Source organism: Stigmatopora argus, chromosome 5 (assembly GCF_051989625.1).
Source record: "Stigmatopora argus isolate UIUO_Sarg chromosome 5, RoL_Sarg_1.0, whole genome shotgun sequence".
Classification (NCBI taxonomy): domain Eukaryota; kingdom Metazoa; phylum Chordata; class Actinopteri; order Syngnathiformes; family Syngnathidae; genus Stigmatopora; species Stigmatopora argus.
The window spans coordinates 16,084,427-16,101,562 of NC_135391.1; the positions used below are offsets into that span (position 1 = coordinate 16,084,427).

Genomic DNA, 17,136 nt, shown 5'->3' on the forward strand with positions numbered 1-17,136 from the left:
AGAACTGTATTGTATCCTAAAAACATGCATGAAAATGCTAAAACGTTTTTATGATTGTTACCAAAACCAAATTAAAGAAATTTTTAATAAATATAAGTACACACCAAATATCAAAAGTTTATGCACCCCACACATTGTGAAGGTTGACAAAAATTCTACAAATGGCCATTTTTAATTAGGCAGCATTCCTGACCAAAGTCGATTTATAGCGCTGCGACTAATTAGCATCCTTTGTTAATTAGAATCAATCTGACTAAAGAATATTAGTGTGATGTACAGGACGAAAAGTCTAAACGTTCCCCAATCAACAGGCCATATTAACAGCTTTGGTCTAAAACCCTAAAAAGGGGAAGTCACTTTAGTGCTTTGGATCCGATCGGATCGGCCTCATCGAGCTTCCTCCCTCCTTCACCTTCTCCTCTTCTTTGTCTCCCAACCCTACGGCAATGCTGTAAAATAGCAACCTAACCTCAATATTTTCCCTCACTGTTCTGGGACTTGCCGGCCCATTAAATTCCCCATCCCAAGTGTCAGCTTGCACATTTCCACCATGAAAATTCGGTATAATTAAAGTTTCTTAATGATCTATAAGCTATAATAATAGCCGTAAGTATTTCAGAGCAGGTTAAGGGACAGCCTTTAAGTGCACGTCGGGGATAACCCTGTTTTAACATAGTTTCGGATGGGTAACTCCCTGCTGGAGATTTGGACAGATCCAGCCAGGGAGAGAATGGCACGGATGGGTAAGAGGAGGGAGAAAAAAATTGAGCGGCTTTAACAAGGGGAATGTCGAGCTGGGACCGCTATGTGGTAACTTGGTGTGATATGACACAGAGGAGAAGTGAGGCCTCTCTGAACTCTAGCAAGGTGGAGACAGCTGACTACGGACCAACAAAAGCAAGCACAGATGTTGCTGAGTAATAAAGCTGTACAAGTTAGTGGAAGAACATGACCTTAGACCAGTGAAAGGGAGCGATAAAAGGACACACACTAGAACAGATTTGATTAAAAAAAAACACGAGGAGACAAATATTTTTATACTGAAAATAAAAGAGGCTATTTTTTTGTAATACATAATAACATTCTATAGTCTTTTTTTATTTTTCGGTGAATTCTGTATAATGTATTTATTGTACTACATCGTGGACTTAAAGCCTTTCATTTTTCCCATTGACAGTGTGGCCTCAAACCTATTTTGTTACAACATAACTATATTATACTGCTCCAGTAAAGTGCTCAAGGCACACATTCATCAAACCCATGAATACAATAAAACGACTAATAAAAAAATAAAATAAAATCAGACAACAACTCTAATCTTAAAGAAAAGGAACAAATACAGCATGCAGTAATGATGCACTAACGTGCCTTATATATGAAAACAAACTTGTTCATTGCCTTCAGACGCCCGGCTGCTCAAGGCTAGTTAAATGCAAGGCTTTTTAATACTTTTTGGAATTAAATTTAAAACAACTTGACATAAAATTGAAAAGAAAAAGCAATAATAGTATTTTTAAATAGAAATAAAAGAGACCTAGAGTAGTGGCATACTTGTGCCAAAGTCAACAATGCAGAAACCTGCACAGTTAACATTTTCACTAAATTTCATCGCTTTCACAACACCATTGATTGGTAATGCCTGCATGAAATCTCTATTTCTCAGAATCTAGGAAGATGGGAGGGGATTTAAAAGTTATCTACTATGACATAATAACGTGTTTATTAGATTTTTGTTTGTAATGCTGTTAATATTTGCATTCAAAATCATATATAATTTGGTTTAATTTTTACAGACAAATCAATCTATAAATAAAGCAATGTATTGTACACTAAATAAGCATGTACTACTGGTGCAAATAGAACTATGAATTTGTTGAGAAAATATGTCAAATCTGCATCCATACAGCACACACTATGAAAGAAACCACATTTCCTACATTCATACCCAAAAATTAATATATGTAGGTTGCATGTATATAAACATGTACCTAGTCTTACTTTAAATCCTTCTTTCAAGCAAATAAGTGTGTTCTTAACTCTTTCAATGCAATGGTGATGATGGAAGCCGAATCATCCTTCAGCTGGAATTTAATTTAGTTGACCTCTATTAATCCAATCCATTTCAAATGGGCGGGCTTGCAGCAAATAACATTGGTTAATTCAGTTCATCAGTTGCAGCATGTTCATTCTCCCTTCAGCAGTATTTGAATCAACTCTCTTGACAAACAAATGTTTGCTCCATCTGTATCACTCTCAACAGCAATATTTGGTAAGCAGGACAGAACAATATATGGTTGAAAAACAATTTACCCCCAAATTAACCCTTAAAATATCCATCATGCACGTGCATGCACGCACAGATGTTTGCTCTCGATTGCCTTCCTGATGGCAAAGATGATGTGCGTGTCAATTCAGAAAGCATTGTTTTCTCTCTCTCGGGCAAAGCAGCAGTGTGTTTCATGCAATCACGTTTGCACATATTACCACACTCGTCCCCCAAAAAATGGTTACACTCTCTTTTTCTGGGTTATCTAACCAAAGTTGGCAGGTGGGCTGCCATTTCTAAATGACTATATGCAGTAGGAATATTCACAAAAAAATCACTTGCAGTTTTTATGAAAACTTTACAAGGAAGAAACAAAAATAAACAAACACAATGAGAAATGATAAGTTCATGAGCAGTGTTTGTAAAAAAAAAAGTGGAAAAATGAAGTTAATGGCGGCAACACATTTTCACCTTGGCTGTGAAGAAGACAACTGAATAAGAAAACAACAAATCTGGAGGCGCCTGCTGCTATGCACGACTGTAAAAACAGGTTTAAGTGTGTATACGTGTGTAGGTTTGAAGACGTGGGTTTGCATGTTTGTGCATTGTCTGTAAAGGGGTCATCAACGCTGCAAGAGGAAGATTAACTTTTAGAGCTACTTCAGCCATCCCTGAATGAGTAGCAACCTCTTGCCAAACATGGAGAATGAATGAATGTCACGGTTAAAAGTAATACAAAATAAGCGAGGAAAAAGTTATTCTCTTATGCTCTTAAACGTCTTATTTGCTTGACTATTTTACCCGAGGGGTGGGATGGTCATTATTAAAGAAACAGGTTGTTTAATCCACTAGTACTCAAGGGAAAGACTTACGAGTGCCAAAAATACAGGAGAAATTAATGAAAATATGTGGCCATCTTCCATTAACTTCTCATTGCCACAAGCCATGATTAAAATACTCTTTTCCAGATGAAAAGGAGGTTAAGACATTTTCGAAATTGGACTAACTGGCAGGTAACAACACAAGTTAATTTGCAATATCAAGCAAGCACTTTGCAAGTTTCAAGGCTGTTCTCATTTTACAAACTAATTTAAAGAATGGTGTATGATTAACATATTACATTTAAGCACTTTGTAAAAATATATAGATATATATCAAAAAATGTACGTACTATTTTTTCAAACAAAATTTCATTCAAAAAAATGGAATATAATTTGTATTAATCCTTTTTGGGGAACTCGTTGACCGCCATTCACAGCCCTAGATGCCCAATCCATTTGAACTGGGGGGCTGCCAGTGAAGAAATGAATGTTTAAAACATTTGAAAGGTAATCGTTGTCAATGGCAGAAAATGAGTTAAGTACAATGACAGAAAAGAAAACAAACTTTTTTTATTTGAGTCTAAAGCCAGTATATTTCTGTTCTCATTCATTTAATTTGACTGATTTGTTTTTTTTAGCATTTGATTAAGTTCTAAATTTATTTATCCAAAAAACATCTTAAAAACACAATAATTATTGAAAATTTGAAATATAGCATAGCATCCACATATGTGGGCATAACATCTTTCCGAGCTTAAATTGTTTTAAAGTACAAAGAAGTGTCACTTGCCCCCCAAAAGGTTTAACCATACATAGATATTATTTGACGTTTTAGTTTGACACATCCCAAACTGGAATTATTGAAGCCAAATATACTTTTGGCTTTAGCAAAATAAATTTGATGAGTGTACTGTAAATTGAAATTAAATTAGTTTTAAAGTGCTTTGTACAGAATGAATAAAATGAAATAAAGCTTTTCAAAACCGTACTAAAATTACTGTGTTTGCATTTGGTTTTCATTACTTTTATTAAAGTACACTCTCTGGGAAGATTTTTATCAAAAGTAGCAAATAAAAAATATAACAAATAAAATGACAGCAACTGTTGATTTCTAAGAACTGGAGCAAGGGTAAGTAAGTAATACTGTCATGCACAGTATGTACTGCCATACACAATTCACGATAAAGTATATTATTAATCTTATTAAAAAAAAGCAATTAAATCAAAGTGGTATAGAGCCTGAAGCTATAAGGACTGTCATTTCTCCTGGAAATGCCACAGAAGATTACAGCTAGGTTTGTGGATTCCATCAACCCCCTTTTTGATTAGGGAGTCAATTATTTCTCATTACTGAAGATGCTATTTCAGAAAAAGACCTTGTCAGTCAATCACGCAAAAAGTCCTGGAAAACCGTGAATAAACCATTAAAGAGCGAGAGTGTTGCATCAGGGGAGGAGGGGGTTGTTGGAGGGAAACGCATTGACCCCTTTCCTCACCCAAACTCCAACTTGTAATAAAATTACCTTTTTAACTACTCTGTCAGGTTTTACTTGGAGTATGCTAATTAGAGCCTTCACTGGAGAACATTGGAAAGGAAAACAGTATATTTATTAGTTTATCTCGCAGAAAGGCATTTACGCTGAAGGTACTTTGAATTTGGTAATTATCTTGTCATTTTATAGTTGTTTATGTAAGATTTTGTGTCTGTGTGCCACGACGATTCCAGGTAAAAACATTTCATGTGTGCATCTTGACAAATGTGCATTCAAATATACTATATGTACATATATTTGTGTATATAATTTGTGGGTGTCTGTTAGTGTGAACGCTTCCTTTGCAATGCACTGATGAGCACGCATAGCACATTTCTCCTGTCCTCTTTGTTCTGTTTGGGTTTGACACCTCAAAACAATAGCGGTACTTCAAGTCGACCAGCCCCATCCACACACAGCCAGGGTGGGAGCTGCCAATTAGCTCAATCAAAACATCCCTCATCATCTGTCTGCTTACCGAGAATAATAATAAGGAAAGTGGCCATAAGGAAAGTGTGCAAAAAGTTAAGGCATAATCCACATCTGAAACAAAACACTTGCACTACTTCCAAGTTGAAAGTCAATACTGAATAGTACACTATTCTCCGATTGCGGAATTCACAACAGCCTTCAAAGACTTCCCAAAAAATGTACACAGAATACAGGGTGAGGTCCAGATAATTTACAGATATAAACTACATCTACTTTTCTGACTGAATGTTTAGATTTCTTCCAGTAGGAAAGTTGATAAAAGTGGATAACTTATACTTTGTTATACATGTTTTGTTAAATGTAATCCTCTGCACATTTTAAGTTAGTTTTTTTTCTGATGCATAATCTAGGCCTATGTTTACAGTGTGCAAATCTAGTGCAAGGTTTCCACTTTGTTTGAATCTTTCTTTCAATATCAATTCTACCTTCAACCCATTTTTGAAGAATTGTTTGCACTTTATAAGTAATCTAAATAAATCTGACAGACAATATTGACGTTCATTCATTATACATTGTTTAATTGTGTAATTTGATTAGATAATTCTTTCATCATTATTGCATAAATGTGGTTTATAACTGGTCATTTTAATTTAGTTTTTTGTTTGTAATTGCCTAAGGAAAAGCAACTTTCAAGCCGCGGGATGAAGAATTGCTCTCTGAAGAATCAAGACTGTTCTCCGTGAAATCGTTGCTTTTTCACGACTGAACTTAAACCTTTTTTTGTCTAAACAATAGCGCTGTTTAAGTCCACTTGCTTTTCCTACTTTTGTGTAACGCCAGCTTGGTGAGGAGTGTTTGGTGTCGACCAGGCAGCCAGACATTGCCGCGTGACCCATGGGACGGAGGGCCAACGTAGGCAAAGCGACAAGTGCGGTGTTGGGCTGTCATACTGAATGGGTCTCTAAGGGTTAGAGGTGAGCACAAGTGTCTAGAAGATGACTTGTCGCTCCTCTCGAGCCCTTTTCATTAGCCCACAGACCTGGATTTAGCTAGACGAAATGGCGGGTTTTGAACGGGGGGGAGGGCAAAGAGGCACAGAGGAGAGCGCGGGCCCCGGCGACCACTGGAGACGTGCTGCCTGCCTGTCTGAAAGCAGCTCCGTGTCATCCATTACAGACCGAGGGACTGTTTTTCCAGCACACACAAGGCACACATTTCTATAAACAGGCTTGTTTTGAAGCCCACAGAGGCAATTGGTAGCAAAGGACTGGCAGTGCCCCCTAGTGTCTGACAGAAACTAGACCAAATAAACTAGCGTCAACAAGAGGTAACCACACAAACACACTGGCTGCCATTGACGGCGCAAGACGTCTAATCCATTTTGACTGGGAGAGGCGGGCAGTGAACACTTGCTGCCAGCCTCTTACTGTCAAACTGGATTGGATGTCTAACACCATGAATGGAATTTAAACACGAGCATTCAAAGCAATCCTCCTAATTTAAATGTCATTGTTGTCACCTGACAGGAAATACATTTGACAGTATGAAATTTAAAAAAACAAAACAAAACACAAAAACAAATAGGCATAAAATAATTGAGTCCTGGTGTCTACCTATATCTTTTCGGTGATGTCAGCCATACTTTTATACCAAATTTTAATATTGTCAGCGAGATGAAGGTGATTTGGTTTTAGGCTGTTAATTTTTTTAAATATTATAAAATAATAATAATATAATAACAGGAAAAAAATGGGGGAGTTGGATTCATGCAAACACTTTTTCTTATTTAATTTGAGCGTACTGAAGCCAAATCTAACCTTGGTGTTATTTTCTGAAAGATCTCGCATGTGTTTTTAATTTTGCAACTTAAGATTAATTTGTTTTAGCAGTCAAAACATATTGCAGAACTATATTTTAACAGTGCTTAACAGCGGACACTTGAAAACAGTCACAAATGACCTATTTGTAGCAAAATGATACCTATTATGCTATGGTTTAGACAAGTGCAAAAACAGACTGACAATGGCGATACTGTGCTGCCAAAGTGCTCCAAAATGTGAAAATCACTTAACTTCAATGAGCTAACATTGACAACAATTCAGAACAATGATGCAAAAGACTGAAAAGGTAAACTGACACTGGGTGAACATATGTCTATATCAAATACCACAAAAATGGCAATATTAAAAAATGCTGAATGCACTAAAAGTATTAAAAGAAATCAGCAACAAAAAATTCCCTCTTGCAACAGAAAATGTAACAAAAACTAAGAAAAAAACTAACCAGTCAGTCATTTGCCCTACAAATGGATATATGCATGATAACTATATTTTTGGGGACAGGCATGTGGCACCGTGAAACAAGGTGTTCCCTCCAGTGAGTCTCTGACTCGTAGCTTCATGGCAAGCTTTTCAACACACCATGTCAGTCCCTCCGTCCTCTCTCTACCTTCCTTTTGGCTCTTTTACAACCCTCATCGTATTTCACACCACATAAAGCCCTAAAATGGCACATAAAACAGTTCATCTCCTTTCACAGTCAGGTTTCTGGGCTTAAAAAATTAAATATGTTTTACCGCAAGTACATAACTAAAACACGCCTCTGGAAAAAAGTGTCATAAAGGATTTAAACATGGGCTTTCTATAAGTAATAGAAGATATAAGCCAGTATATAGATCAGCTCAGAGGCAAAACGGTGAATTCAAAGCACAGAAAAGTGATTGAGGGCTAATTTTTTTTCTTTTGCTGTCGATCACAAAATAAATAAAAAAACAGAATGGAACTGAAATCTATGTACAAACAATGCCATGATCAGCATGCAAAAAGGAGGTCGCGCATTGACATTAAGGCCAGAGTTCGGCCGCTAAACTTCAACCTCGAAGTCACTGAGTTCACTGACATTTGCACCAGAATCTGCTGAGCTGTTCATCACAGCTTTCCAAGAAAATCCGGTCCCTCTTTTCAGTTCCTGAGACGTATTCTTCTAGCTACTTTCAAGTCACAGTGAAGCCATTCACAATCAAGATGGCCAGAAAAGCAAACTAGATTGAATGTGATGAATTCAAGCCATGCCCACGCGGCAATTTGCAAATGCACTTGCTCAAAAGATTCTGCATGTGTATCGTATGTGTTCTTATGGAGGAATTAGCACGGAGGGGGAGGAAAAATGACAAGTGACAAGCGATTCATTGGAGCTGTCAACATGTCATCTGTGGCACATTCAAAGCTCCCGTCAAACCGCCATATTCCCTTGCTGGTGAAGGTGACCTGGGTCATAACCATCTGACTCACCCAGACGCAGCAGGTGAACGCCTCGAAATGCCACAATGAGGAGAAATGAAAGACACCATGAGAGAAAAAACGAACACATATGCAAATGATAGAATAGAGGGGAAAAATTGACAATATCGACATTTTTTTAAAGGACAATATGCCATGTCGTTTCAAAATTGAATTCAAATTGGGTGTTGCTCAGAAAGAGATTTTATCACCACAAGGAGGGAGAAAAAGATTGAATGTACCGGAATAATTTGATGTGAAACAAAAAGTTAGTCACAATGACCAGAGATGAAAACCAAGATGTCATGTCATGGATGTAATTTGTCAAAAATGTAAGATTTTCCAAATATCTAACCACTTTTTGGACAGTTAAAATTATGGCACTTCAACTCATTGCTTGCCATAAACAGTGCCGGATGTCTAATCTGCTTGGTTTAAGAGCGATTGGCATCAAATGATCAATCCCTACTCTGACAGTCGAAATGGATTGGACATCTAGTGCCATCAATAGCAAAGAAACATGCTTTTGCTTTTAAATCTCATTGTAGTAATTTATAATTAAATGTATTCATAAAAATGATGCAAAAATCCAATAATAATTAGTAATTAAAAAAATATAAAATCATATATTTGCGAACGAGTGTCCACATGTCTCCTATATATTAATATTGAGGCCTAAATTACCCGATGCGATGTCAATGTATCGAGAGGTGAGGTTGTCACGAGGTTGTTGATTTTCAAATTCATCAACAATCTTTTGTTTTCATGAAATACAAAAAAAAGCCCCTTACCCTACATAGGGTAAAAACGTATACGAAGCAAAGCATTTACGAAAAATTAGGCTAGAAGAAAAAAAAAGATGACCTTTTCTCACAGAGAAAACTTAGACAACTCAAACAGATAGGGGTGGCAAATTAGGGAAGGTCGGAAGAGGAGGAAAGAAAAGAAAGCACTACCTTGCTTCGGAGGCTACGGGTGAGGGGAATCTGGAGAGTTACAGACAAAGCGGCATACTGCTCTTGTGCGGTGGAACAAAGAGACGGGGTGCATTATGGGGATTTGAGGCCTACGTTTGCCACTGAGGATAAGTGTAAAACGGAGGCTCATTTGCTTGTTAAACCACACATGAGATAATAAATGAAATTTAAATTAAGTATACCAGTATATGGTCCATACGTCTTCTACGTTTATAAAATGCTATGAAACAAATGTGGATGATAAATGAAAATGGAGGAAATACGTTCTTTCATGTTTCAATCTTTCATGACACCACTCTGTGGTGACATCTCTCCATCTTCCGACAGGTCAGCTGAACCACAGCTATATCTGAACTCTGGGTAGCACTGTCTCCGGGAGAAAACAAAGTGATCAATGTGAGAAGGCACGAGGCGCTCATGGACAGGCCAATCAATGGTGGAAAGAACCTTGCCCAGGGCCTTATGCAAATGGAAGCACGTCCCGTAACCTCGGGAGTGAACATGCGCACTAGATCAATGGGACGAGGGTAGGACCTTACAGCGAGATCAGCCTCAGCCAGTAAATATGTAATGATGAATCCCTTAAGATTTCGCCGAAGTTCATATTAACGAGGTGGGCTTCTTACATTACAAAGTGGCTAAAAAAACATGTTGAAAAGAATTAGTAATGGTGTGTGGATTTTGATGGTCAAGAACAATCTTTGGAGCCTTGAGAACAAATTGAAATTTCATTTCTGACAGAGGAAAATAAGGCGAGCGACAAAAGAGCGACTTATGAATGGTACCCTCAATAATACTTGTCGGAGATGAGTTTCTATTACATCGCCATGGCAACATCAGTGTCTTTTGACAAACAGACAGAGAAGAGGGCTTGACCAGTCAAACAAGATCCTTAGACATTACAAACAAGCCCTTTCTCTGATAATGAAATAATAAATTATTAAATAATGGACATCCGACTCATTTTGGCTAGATGTCCATTCCATTTTGACATAGGGAGACTGGCAGCGAATGATAACTGCCAGGCCAGGCAAGTTAAAATGGATGGGACCTCTACCACTGTCAATGACACTAAACATTCACATTCACAGGCAGTCCTCCCAGTTGAAATGAAAATTTAAAATTTTTGGCTCACAATGGATTAGACATCAGTCGTCGTGAAGGGCAGTGAATGTGTTTCACAATGTGAATTTAATTATTCAGCTGCATTGAAATTTACATTGACCATGCTTGCGGAATGTCTCACTAGCTGACCTTCATAAGACCAAACAAAGAAAACTAAATGAAAAAGAACGAGTAAGGTGTATAAAATAAAGTAATGCGAGCCCTCACAGATACACTGAATTGAATGCAAATTTAAATTTGTGTCTATTTGTTTTGCAATGAGTGCAATATTTTTACTTTGGCCAATTTATTACACTTTGTGGTTCCAATTGAATTTGCTTGTACTATCAACAGTTCGTAACCTGTAAAGTTTGAATTCAAAGTCTAATTTAAAAATTTAAATATTGTGTTAACTTCATTAGAGAGCAGTATTTCAAAAATATCTTTTTGTACTTTTGATGACGATAGCGCCTGTAGAAAATAAAAATCTGGAATTCAGCATCTTGGAAAATCTGACAATCACATAATACAAATGATAAAAAACAAATTTTAGCTCCAATGCCAGGCTTCACAAAAATGTCAAATAATTTGAGTGTGCGAACGACAAGCAGCACGTGAAACTAGGTGTAATGGAGGTAGAGGCCAAGATTGCCTTGATGGCTGCCTTCAGATCAATATTTATGTTTTGTTGGGTCTGGTGTCTCTCATAGATTTTCTATAGGGTTCAGGTCAAAGGCGATTTCTGGCCAATAAAGAAAGCACAGTAACACCATGGTCACTAAACCAGATTTTGGTACCTTTGACTTTGTAGGGAGGTGCCCGTAAAGTAAATTTTAATGTTGAGAGATAATTTATTATTCAATTGTTAACAAAGCACCTCAGCTGGTGTGCTTCTGACCACATTTTTCAGAAAAATAGAGACTCCATCCACTTTGAAAAAATGTTTAGGACTGTCTGCATTTGAGTAAAAAAATGCCGGATTTGAAAATTTGGGGGAAAATGTTATTTTGTAACTCCATCGATATGGCCTAAATTAGAAAGCATGGATAGGCTAGCAACAATGGAGAATCAAGAATGAACGGGATGAAATAAGCGATACGTTTCAGCAAAAGGAGTTTTATTTTGATACTTTTTTATGAGCGTTGATTTTCTTGTAAGCACACATGGACACAAAAAGATATAATGAAATGGGCTCAATTAAAAATGAATCCAACACAAACCACAAAACAAGCAATTCCCAGCGATATTGAAAAGCTCGAGATGAGTCCAACCCCCCATTCCTACTACAAATGTAATCTAGAAATGCTCCCAAAACATAGCGAGAAACACCAACAAAGGTGAGCATAATGGTGTTGCATTGAAGGGAATACTTCACAAAGCCTATTGTGGGAGTATCCTTTTCAGGCGGCGAACCCGCTGTAATTTGGTCTGCGTCATCTGCCTCAAGTCACAATGCAGCACTACAGCTTTGAAATGGATGGCAAATGAAGGCCATTTGTACATAATCACAGCAGATAGAAGAATTCACAAGCCCTACAATGTGTTGTTGAGCCAAAAAAAAAGACCTTGGTCTATCTGTAGCATCCAGCACCGCTAAGGTTTGGCAAGGGAGCTCTTTTCTCCAGAAACAAGCAAATCAATTCAAATCAAATCAGCTTGCTAGCCGTGACATTTAAACAGTTCAATTTACATCCTCATGTTAAGAGGAGAGCTGCTCTCAAAGATGCCTATTCATTCGCCAGGAAATTAGACGTCTATATTTCACTCGGTTAATAGAGCAAATACACTGTAGTGCAGCGAGGGAGGAAACCGTGTCTTTTGCCGACGTACAATGGGCTCGGCGTGTATGTCATTATGAACGACTCACAAAACAGAGGGGATAATATACATTATATTATATAGAGCCGGGTGGGAAGAAGCGCCATGCATGGCGACACACACACAAACACTTTCTCAGTGCTGCTGATGGTGGTGTCTGTCCTTAGGGCTGCCGTCCCGCTGTGAGGGCCGGCAGGCACTTTTGTCAGGGTGGTCCTTTTGTTTCACATCAAACAAAACGCCACAGCTTTGCATATGGCTCCACTAATTTCTGCTAGTGTGCCTCAGTCATTTATCATCGCCTCGCACCCTCTCCTCTTCTTTTCCTCCCCTAACGCGGCTCTGATAGCTGCTAACCACCAAGCTGTTCTGTTTAGGGTGATGCGGGCTTCTGCGGGCTACAACTGACACACAGATGCGCACATGCGTGTAAATGCACAATACACACGTAACTCCACTGACTATCTGTGTAGCCACTCGCGGAACAATGCGCACACACACAAACACACACGGACATTTTCAGAGGAAACGGCACAATGCTTCACCACTTGCAAGCCTCCCAGCTGTGGAAAACCTTGAGGAAAAAAACAAAACAAAACATCTTTTTGGCATCTCTTTAGCTCCACCAATAGCAGTAGTCATGATAGTAACGTAAAGTGGTAAAATGGGCATAAAAACAATTTGAAAAGATTTCCCGTTAGTCTCTTTTTGTATTTAATATATTTATTGAATTTTTAGTTTGTCACAAGTGGAATTCACTGTCAGCCCTTCCAGTCAAAATGGATTAGACACCTATCGTGGTAAATGCCAGCCAATAAGTTAAAATATTGATAAACTATCTACAAGGTGAACATGTGTGTCAAAATGTCAAAAATGTGTCAACACTGAAATTAAAAGTACAATTAGTGGCAGCTTGCAATACTCTGGATTTACATCCATGAGAAATTGAACAATAACACAGTCAATTCCCCCCCTGCGCCCAGTTTGCCACATTTAAAGGAAGACATTTTGTGGCATAAACCCGGGTGCAGTCTGACTGGGATCTTTGTAATGTCAAAAAAAAGATCCATCAGTTTCATGTTTGTGCATTGAGCAGCGAGCTTAGTACAGGATGTGCTTAGAGTAGGTAAGCGCAAACAGGAAGCTTTGTGGAAATGTGAATCTTCTATACTAGAGAAAAACTAAAAAGAAGCTTTAAAAAAAAAAAATCCTTATCGAGTCGTTCCTGGAAAATCCCATTATCAGTTCATCAATCTGGACTGTTGTGAGACTGCTAGAACTTAATTTGCATTTCCACTCACGAGAGTGTCTTTCATGACTCAATTCATTTTGATGCCTTGATTAGATAAATAGGTGGATATACTTCATTAATTACATTAGGAAATTAAGATATTGAAGGTCATCTTAAATACCAAAAAATCCTAATCAATAAAGTAATACAAAATCCTTGGTGCCATCCAACAAAAGACATGAAGGGGAATGGAAGCGGGAGAGTTTTCCCAGCCGGCTGTTGCCATGTTAGTCATGAAGCGAGAGTCCAGCGCAAAGTGCAGTGTTGGCCCGGCTGCTGCCCCGAGGGTCACCCCAACCGGGCGAGAGGGGACAAAAGAAATAGAAACAAAAAGAAATCACGTGGGGACGCAAGGAAAAAACTGTGGTGTTAAGTATAACTAACTTCGCTAATTTAGACTCTCTATTTTGATCATGGCCCCCCCTTCTGCTCCTTCATAGTTTAGGGTGGAAAACAGACATTTAAAAACACGTAAATGAGATTGAATAAATAGAAAATGGATTGCCATGTACAAACATTTGGCCAAACTGTTCATCGCATACAGTATGAATCTGTTCATTTCTATACTTATTAAGGAACTGTTACAGCGGCTGGCTGGTTGGCACCCACACAGTTGCGCCAAGAGACAGATGCATTCTTATATAAGATTTTATATAATGCTGCCTTTCCAACAGGACTGCGCTTTAATTTTCTTTGAGACTATATAGGTTAAACTGGGATGGACAACTCTTACGAAACATCACCAAAACGGCCAACACATTCACGTCCAAACTCACGGAGGATGGATGGAAAGAGAAGGTATAGATAGCAGAATCCTCAATTTTCTTCTGCTTATGGCTGCAATATTTCTCATTGTTTGGAGTGACAGCTATTACTTGTGTAAGAGAATGTAGCAACAATATTTGAAAATTTGGGGTAGTCTTTTAATCACTGTCACATTTATATCCACTGAAATCTTCATCATCTCATCTTGATTCGTAACCAAGGACTTACTAAATCGCTTGCGAATGATAAACAATTGACTTTTTTGAGGGACTGTTCAATATATGCCCATGTAGTAAGTTTACAGCTGCAAAAGCATTCACTCGATTAAGCTACTACATCTAGTTAGATATGGAAAATGGTAAATTAAAGTTTCTTTAATGGCCGAAACAATTTTAATGTACCAGATAGGAGTTTGGCATTCTCCCATTGTCATTTATACTGTGTTGTTACAGAGAAAATGATACAATTCAATTTTTCAATTGTGTTCTTAAAATCACATAGCCCAATGTTTACCTCTCTATAATAAAACTAAATCCCAACACGAAGAATTACTAACAAATGATAAATTCACTGCCATTAACCGCATGATGAATACTCCCAGTCAAAATGAGGAGGATGTCTATGACCGTCAATGCAAGAAAATGACTTAAAAGGTTAATTTGAGGAGGATTTTTCCCTGAGAAATGTTCAACATGTCCAATGTCTAATTTAGTGTGCAACCCAAATAGATGTACGGACAGGTATGCTCTTAAAGTACAGGGGAAAAACTATGGGAGTCAGTTTTTTTGCATTAAAATTCTCTTCAGAGCTTGTTTTCTGGTGGGGCATCTTCATTAACAGCTCCACAACCAAATCAAAACGGAAAGAACATGCTCTAAAACAGTTAACTGAAATGGATAGATGGAATGTGTGCAAGGGTAAAAGGGTGAAAAAAGGGTGGGGGTGAGGCAGAGAGAGCAAGCAGCCTTTTGCCCTGTAGCTTTTCTTTCTGCTCTCGCATTCAAAGGCAGTTAGCTCCTCTTTGATGTATCTATAATTAGTCCGTACGCAGTGTTTTTAAAACGAAACCAAATTGCAATGAAACACTTGAGCGCGCCACACAGGGGTTAACATGCTCCCGAGCATGGGGAGCGAGCAGGAGAAATTAACAGCGGGCCCTTTTGATGGGCTTGATCAGAAATGTATTTATTAACTGCAAAGGGGAGCAGTAATTAACCCGCAGACAGCTTGTTTTCTCTGGGTCTTCTCATGTGTCGAACGGTTCATCCCGCAAGGCTCAGTGCGCGCACGCACACACACAGACACTTCCAACCCCATCCCGCTGGACCAATTTCTCCTCAATTAAGTAGATGGTGTATGTGTGCCAGTGTGTGCTTATAAGTGCAGTGAATATGTGTGGACGTGTGTTGGTAGCACATTCTGATGTTGAAATGTAGTGCTTTAAATTTAGTGTATTTGTGCATTTGAGTACATTCGCCTAAAATATCTAAGAGCTCCAAATAGCTGTGTGTGTGTGTTCCCAATTAGTTGGAAGGCGTAAAGGAATCGCAACTAATAGACAAGAGAAGCCGGTAAGGCCTCAAGGGAAACCTGGTGGTGGCGTTTACGAACACTGTCACTTAATATGAACAAAGCTCTTTGTTCAGCTCTTTGTCTTGATGTTATCATCCCTATACTGCATGAGCTGCACTCAATGTATTTATACACACGCGCCATACTGCATGTGCATGATTTAAAAGCGTTCTAGCTTGACAAGGACATGACTTAAAAGAGTCCAGCAAGGACCTTAAATAAGATAATCTTAGTGGGGGAAACACACAAAGAGAGAAGAGATACAAAAAGGAAGAAAAGTGAGTCGTAAAACCTCAGAGATTTTGATGCTGTCACGGTCGAAACACTACATGAATTATAGAAGGCAAATTAAAATGACTAAATAGTAAGACAAATTAGTTGGTTCCAAAAAAATGATTTAAAAAAATATTCCTGAAAGCTGTGGGGTAAAAGTCGCCCTTGCTGAGGGGGGAAAAGGAAGATGTTGTCAATTATGTGAAAGATTATGACCTAAGCAAAGAATCCTTCATTACAAAGAAAAGAATGCCATAAAATAAACTGAATTTAGTCAGAACGTTTGAAAATAACAACTAGTGTATTTGCATTTCGGGAAATGTTGTAAATTTTGACTGTTTGCGTTTCGTAATTTAAAGTTTTTTGTATTCTGAGAGAAAATGATCCCATACGTAGAGACGTCCCCCTATCAAAGCCAACTCACCACCAGGTGGTGATTGACAAGTTCACCCCTTTCTTTACCTGAAAGTCCAAGACATGCAGCCACAAGTTTGATGATGTGACTACAAAGCCAATCTTAGAACGGTATCCTAGTGTGTCATGCGGCCAAGTGCACATATGGACACCCTTATGGCTGAAAATGGTGTTCATTATTCACAATCTGCAACGAGCGCAGAAGTCCAACAATATAACACCGCTTGGGTCTGATCAGGGTGCCCATTCTTCTCAATCACACCCCTCCAGGTCATACCGTCATTGCCCACAAGTATTGAAGCCCCCAGACAGAAAAGGAAGTCCCCAAAAGGGGGGTGAATCACAACATATAGGCATGTATACACACCTGCTTGTTGCCTCTCACCGTGGCCAACTCCAGAGTGGTCGACTGTCCAACCCCGCTTGAGAGGAGTGGTACCCGAGCCGGAGCTGTGCTTAGAGTTGAGCCCAACTACATCTAATCAGAAGTTCACAACCTCACACACTAGCTCGTGCTCCCTCCCGACCAGATAGGGACAATCCACAACCCAAGAACCAGCTTCGCAGTGGGCAATCGAACCGCCTTAGCTGCC

At 38.6% G+C, this 17,136-nt stretch overlaps 1 protein-coding gene across 2 annotated transcripts in view; it reads right to left on the reverse strand.

Annotated features, from left to right (window-relative positions):
* Positions 1–17,136, reverse strand: part of arb2a (ARB2 cotranscriptional regulator A) — a 139,126-nt gene that overhangs the window by 54,838 nt on the left and 67,152 nt on the right. The window lies entirely within an intron of this gene.